This window comes from Sardina pilchardus, chromosome 5, assembly GCF_963854185.1.
Source record: "Sardina pilchardus chromosome 5, fSarPil1.1, whole genome shotgun sequence".
In the NCBI taxonomy this organism is placed as follows: Eukaryota; Metazoa; Chordata; class Actinopteri; order Clupeiformes; family Clupeidae; genus Sardina; species Sardina pilchardus.
Window position 1 is genome coordinate 8,207,717 of NC_084998.1, and position 6,500 is coordinate 8,214,216.

The following is a 6,500-nucleotide window of genomic DNA, read 5'->3' on the forward strand; positions in this document are numbered from 1 at the left end:
GCGGCGGCGGCGGCGGCGGTAGCGGTAGCGAGCGGCCCACCCTACAGAGGAGAGCGACGGCGTGGCCGCGCGCGCCAGACAATGACACATTCTCTTCTCGCCAGGCGACAGCGCTCCTGAAAGCTGCCGCGCCGCTGATTACAGTATTCACTCGCCCAGGGGAAGATCATATTTCTGAACACGCTGGAGTGGGGAGCTGTGCTCAGTCACTCCTCTCTCTCTCTCTCTATCTTCCTCCCTCTCCTTCTCACCCTCTCTCTCTCTCTCTATCTTCCTCCCTCTCCTTCTCACCCTCTCTCTCTCTCTCTGTAAGTGTGTGCAATGCATCCTGTATTTGTATGGATTTGTATATGGTTGATAATTGACTACAAGGGTGTAAAGAACACATAGGAAGAGAGAGGGAGGGAGGGAGAGAGAAGAGGAGAGAGAGAGAGAGAGAGAGAAAGATGAGGATGAAAGGCGTTCTAAATTACATACCAACCCACTCAGTCAATACCATGCTCCTTACAAAAACACTTGCAGGTCACACACACACACACACACACCTCTCAGAGGAAAGACAAACATTTGAATGGCTTCACAGTGCTTTCCGCCTCGTTTCTCAATTTCTTCTCTCACTTTAAAACGCCTGCCACTTTCCCACACCTTCCCCCTTCGCCAAAATGTGTCCTCTCTCTCCGACAGGTCCCTGTAGCATGCTCGTAATTACTGCTAATCGTAATTACTCGTAATCAGCCTCCGTTATGAGACTCCATACTGAGCGAGCAGACCGTGCCAGTGCATTCGCCTACCGCTCTAATTCCTGTAGGAGACGACTGGGCAACATACTGATAGCACATTTTACCATCTGACGCCGAGATCTTGTAACCACACTTGTGGAATATAGGAATGCACACAGAGAGGCACAGCAGCGTTTTGATGACCTGGGAACAGCTTTGATTTGATTAGTGCATTGTGGGGTTACAATCAAAACTGTGTGTGTGTGTGTGTGGGGGGGGGGGGGGGGGTGGGGGGCGTGTTGCTAGACACTGCTGGTCAAGCAAAGGGCAGACAAACAAACACAGACAGTAAACAGTAGACACGGGCATCATCATTTACATACAGTATTTACATATAACGAAACAGTGTGCTGGAACTCCAGGAGAGGCTACATGGTATTGACCTCCCCATAGTTACTGTAGCATTCATTCTTCTGACTCCACATAAGTCCTTGTGTCCACTGAGCTCCTCTTTTCCCATTTCTACAAAAAAAGCTTCATGGAAAAACAAAAGTAAACCATGCACACACACACACACACACACACACACACACACACACACACACACATCCTTTCTGTCTCCAATTTTGATAGGCAGCGTTCGAGTGGCTGGCTTGTGTCTGTGGCAGAGAGTGAGAGCACATGCCGACACAGATAAGCTGACACACAACACACACACACACACACAGAGGGAGAGAGAGAGAGAGAGAGAGCAGGGGACAGACACACAGGACCTTCCCAAGGCACCGTCCAGGCCTCGCAGTTCCCGCGGAGTCCATGCTCTCCTCCTGCGCATGCCAGCTGACCATGGGACACTGACCGGGGTCTGCATGCCTGTCCACTGATTCGGTCCATCTCTCTCTCTCTCTCTCTCTCTCTCTCTCTCTCTCTCTCTCTCTCTCTCTCTCTCTTCTCTCTCTCTTTGTGGTGAAGAGTTCAGCCATTATGGATATGTTTAGAAGGGAAGATCCAGATCCAGTGGCCACTAGGAGGCCTGGCTCAGCAGGGAATGGGCTCGCCGTGAGCAGGCTGGCCGAAGCGACCGCTCTGAAGTGTGGAAAACCAGCTCTCCACGAGCGCGTCCTCTCAGTGGAAATGCATGTGTGTATGAATGGAAATGAATGGGACTGGGATAGCTTATAAGGTTTCCTGGTCCATGTACAGTTTATGTATACACACGAAATATGTATGTTTGTATTCAGGTATGTGTGTATGTGTGGGCATTTATTTTTTGGTTTGTGTGTAGGTGTGGGTGCGTGGTATAGTTCTTCAAAAGGGTGGCTGTAGCTCTTAAAGTGTTCAGGCAGGCATAAAATGTCCACATCACATTCCTTCCCGCTTCCAATGTACTCTCTCGACAAAGAATGAGCCCTAAAATTGTAAGTGCATGTGTTGAAATTCCACTGAATTGAGCGATAGCTTAGCGACAAACTGCCATTAGCCATTAGCCATTAGCCAAGGATAGAAGTGAACTTGAACATGCCCTAGCTGCTTATAATCAGGATGGTAGTACTGTAACACTTAGACACCGCTACCTAAGAGATGAAGTACAACGCTTTGGCTGGAGAGGAGATATATGCTTTAGACTGTAGAGCACTGTTAGCTGCAGCAGAGTTTCAGCTGGGAAGCAAGTCCTTGGTGGCACAGGTGTCAGAAGGTCAAACCGGGGTTGAAGGTCGAGCTTATGCGAGAGTAAAGAGTGGAGAAGTGGGTGGGTGAGGGACTGGGTTGGCTCTTTTTTTTGGGGGGGGGGGGCACACACAGGGCCTTTTGCCATAGGAGCAGGCGGGGTCACAGGGTCATGGGGAGGGGGGGGGCTCTCAGGAGGAGGGGGGTTCATCTTCATGCAGGTCCTCCAGCTCCACATCACGGCCCGCCTCACCACTACTCCCTTTTCTGGAGGTGAGAGAAGAGAGAGAGAGATAGAGAGAGAGAGAGAGAGAGAGAGAAGGGGGGGGGAGAGGGAGAGGAACAAGCGGGGAGAAACCAGACAGAGATAGAGGGCGATAGAGAAAGAGAGAGAACGAGACAGAAACAAAAACAAACATGAATCACCTCAATCCTTTACAATCCTTTAACTCCACACAGAGTCAGACGCTGCGTCAGTGGTCAGCTCCAGACCTGCAGCCAACGGAAAATAACAGAGGGCGATCAGACACTGGCACACACCGGAGGAAGGGAGCGAGGGAGGGAGAGAGAGAGGGAGGGAGGGAGAGAGGGGAGATGTTGGAGGAGAAGGGAAGAGGGACGGCGCTGACCGGTGATCACATATCCATCACCTGCTGGCGCAGATGATTATTAATGACAACAGATGACACAGTGCCATTCATCCATCCATCCATCCCTCCGTTCGTTCGTTCACCCATCCATCCGTTCATCCATCCATCCATCCATCTCGACTGACTTGATGAGACTGATGAGGCCACAGAGCCGCACCAGGGCCTGGGGAAGCGATGGGGGGGGGGGTGAGGGGTCAGGTAGACCGGCACGGCCAGCACAACAACAGCACAGTACAGCACACACACACAGAGCAGGGGCCAACACATCACATCACGACTGACCACGGGCCAGCAGCGGGCCAGCAGCAGGCCGGAGCCACAACCACAGGGGATGGATGGCTCGCCAACAAGGAAGAGGCTGCGGAAGACCGAGGGGTGTCACCTCCTTGCCTTTGGGCTAATACAAACCATTGGGGGGGGGGGGGATTCACACCGGCGCAGGGGTACCATATGGAAGAGGGGGGGGGGGGGGGGTGGGGGGCATGGGTTTGGATGTGTTTGGACAGATACCGCATCGGAGACTCACAAATATTCACACACACGCACACACACACACACACACACACACACACACACACAAGCACACACAAACTACACCAAGTTACCTTAAGGAGGGGTGGAGTTTTTTTAGAGAGGGGCGAAACGGCCACGAGTCCCTGTAGTGAAGGGGTACAAAAATAAGAGGGAGAGAGAGAAAGAGAGAGAGAGTGAGAAACGGAGAGATAGAGAGGAGAGAGACGATGAGAGAGTGAGTGAGTGAGAGAGGGAGATACATCCTGACAGGTAGCGCAGGGTGATGAATGACAAGAGAGACAGAGCGAGAGAGAGAGAGAATTGATGAGAGAGAAACGGATGGCAAGAGAGACAGACATAAATTATGTGTGAGAGACGGAGCAGTGGTGAAGACAGTTTCAACCACGAGGGGGAAAAAAAGAGAGAGAATCCTCTCCTCTCTTCTTCTTGCATTTCATTTCAGCAGCTCTTCACATCCCTCCATCAGAGAGTCGACTCAGACCCGACCCAACCCAACCCAACCCTCCTCCTCCGGAGACCGCAAACCTTGTTGTTTTCTTTCCCTGTTTCCCCACCAAGGAAAAACACATCAGTCCCCCAAAGCACATAAAGTCTCAATCGCTAAATCCAACTGGATATGTGCGTGAGGGGAGACTGCCACTCCCAGCAAAGGTGACTTTGAGTGAGTCAGGCGGCTGGGAAGATGCTCACAGTTTCGCTCGAAACACACGCGCACGCACACACACACACCCACCCACACACACACACAAACACCCACACCCAACCACCCACACGCACTCCTAAGATCCCCCCTCGAAGCACAGCAAACATGACTGACATTTGGGAAGCATCACCGAGTGCTTCCCACACCGCCCATATTTGTCAAACATCAACAGCATCTGACACGTCCCTTCGACAGACCTGACAGTTCATTATCAAGTCACACAGTCTTGTCTATTTGTTTTGCATTTAAGGGATTCCCACTGCCTGGGATAAACGAAAATCAATAACCGGTAAGGTTAACTGAGGTCGACTTGAAAAAAGGACAAAATCCACGTGACTCGGGCTAAAGGCACGTACTTGCATGTTGGTATTAAACTGCATGAAGCTGCACTGAGATCTTTATCCAACTGGCACAATAGACAGAGGGAAGCCAGAGCACTGCTGGATGACTCATGGTGTTCACATTCACGCTGCATAAAGATGTGAAGATACCCTCAACACTAGCGCTTGGCCTCCAATAGGAACTCTACTGTATATGTGTGTGCAGCAGCAGGCAGTGGCTGGGTCCAGTAGGGGGCGGTGTGGTGCCTTTGCAAATCTGGGGAGTTTCCAAGGACTCCCGTGGAAGAGCACTGCTGTCCTAGAGCCACACCCACCTGCTTCACTCACTGTAAACAAACACAACTGCAGTCCGTACGCTTCGGAGACGTCCAGCGAAGGGCAGTGTGCATAGCTGTGGGGCCCTTCTCTGTGACCCGTACCACAAACAATACTTTTCTCGGCCAAATCAGCTGACAAGTCAGCCGCTCTTCTCGGTGCAATGGTGTGATCATAACATCTCTGTCATCTGAAGATCACAACCAGGCTTCTGTTAAATGGGAACTCAAATACAGGCTATTTAAACACGAGTGATGGTGCCTAAACAAAGCAAACTGATTCTCCGGAATGGCACACTGTTGTCCCGGATATCCTGCCCAAGTCCGCCAGGCAGAAGACGCCCCAGACTGACCACGCAGACTCTTGTGTCTGTTTGCGCCGTGTACATGTTTGCAGTCAACAACGGCTTTCAGAAGGCCTTGAGCGTTACTGCACAAACAGGCATGTTTAGCACACAGGCTAAAACACCCCGATCGCCATCACGTCTGGTATCAAGTCCGGTAGCTGCCTTGCTTTCCCCGTCCACCATCTTTGCCTGCAGAGCCTCTCCTCAGATGCTGCAGGCTAAAGATAGCGACGGGATCCTGAGAGAATGCTGGCCTTTGTCAGTCATAACAGTGTTATCGTAAAACGGCAACTTTAGTCAACTGAATTAAGGTGATAGAGATAGATCTGCGTCTCTGATAGGTGGGGCGGTGTGGTGCGGCGGCCATCTCCATTGGTGCTCAGCGCGGTGGGAGGACGGGGGGGGGGGGGGGGGGGGGGGGAGCGGAGCGGCACACGGATGTCACGGCTCCCTCAGAGGAAGCCTTTGTGCTGGGGGAGAGACAGACGGGCTCCCTTGAAAACGCTCCAGTTGTGGAGGAACAACAACAACAAAAAAACTGAAACACAGAGGCAATGACAAATACCTTTGGCAAGGCAAGAAAAAGACTGGGTGAGAAGGAGACAGAGAGAGAGAGAGAGAGAGAGAGAGAGAGGGAGAGAAAGAGAGAGAGGTCTGTCTGCAATTGTTACACATCAATAGGAACTGCAAAAAATTGTATGTGAAGAGCAAGACAGAGAAAGAGAGAAAAAGAGAGAGAGAGAAGGAGAGCAAGGGAAAAGAAAGAGCACCAAAAAATCTGAGAGAAGAAAGAGCACCAAAGGAGGAAGAAAAGCCGTTTTATGCAAAAACGCCCGCAGTGTAAGCTCCACTGACACATGTGGACACACACACACACACACACATTCGTATGGACGTATGTACAGTCTTAGTGTGTGTGTGTGTGTGTGTGTGTGTCTATGTGTGTGTGTGTGTGTGTCGGGGGAATGCATTTACACACCAAACAAGGCAAGCAGCCTCGTTAAGGTGAGCTCTGGGAGGATGGGATTTGAGAAATGTGGCTGGTGAAGTCTGGACAGGTCCGCAGAGTCTAGAACATTCCGCCTCCGAAAGTCTCCTCGCCGCCTTAAAAGGCTTTTGCTCTCGATTATTGATGAGCCAGGGGTCAAGGAGAGAGAGTCTTGGGGGTGCTGACTGACCCCAGTCTCCTCCAGAGCAGAACGTCCAGAATTTTCTCGTCTCGGC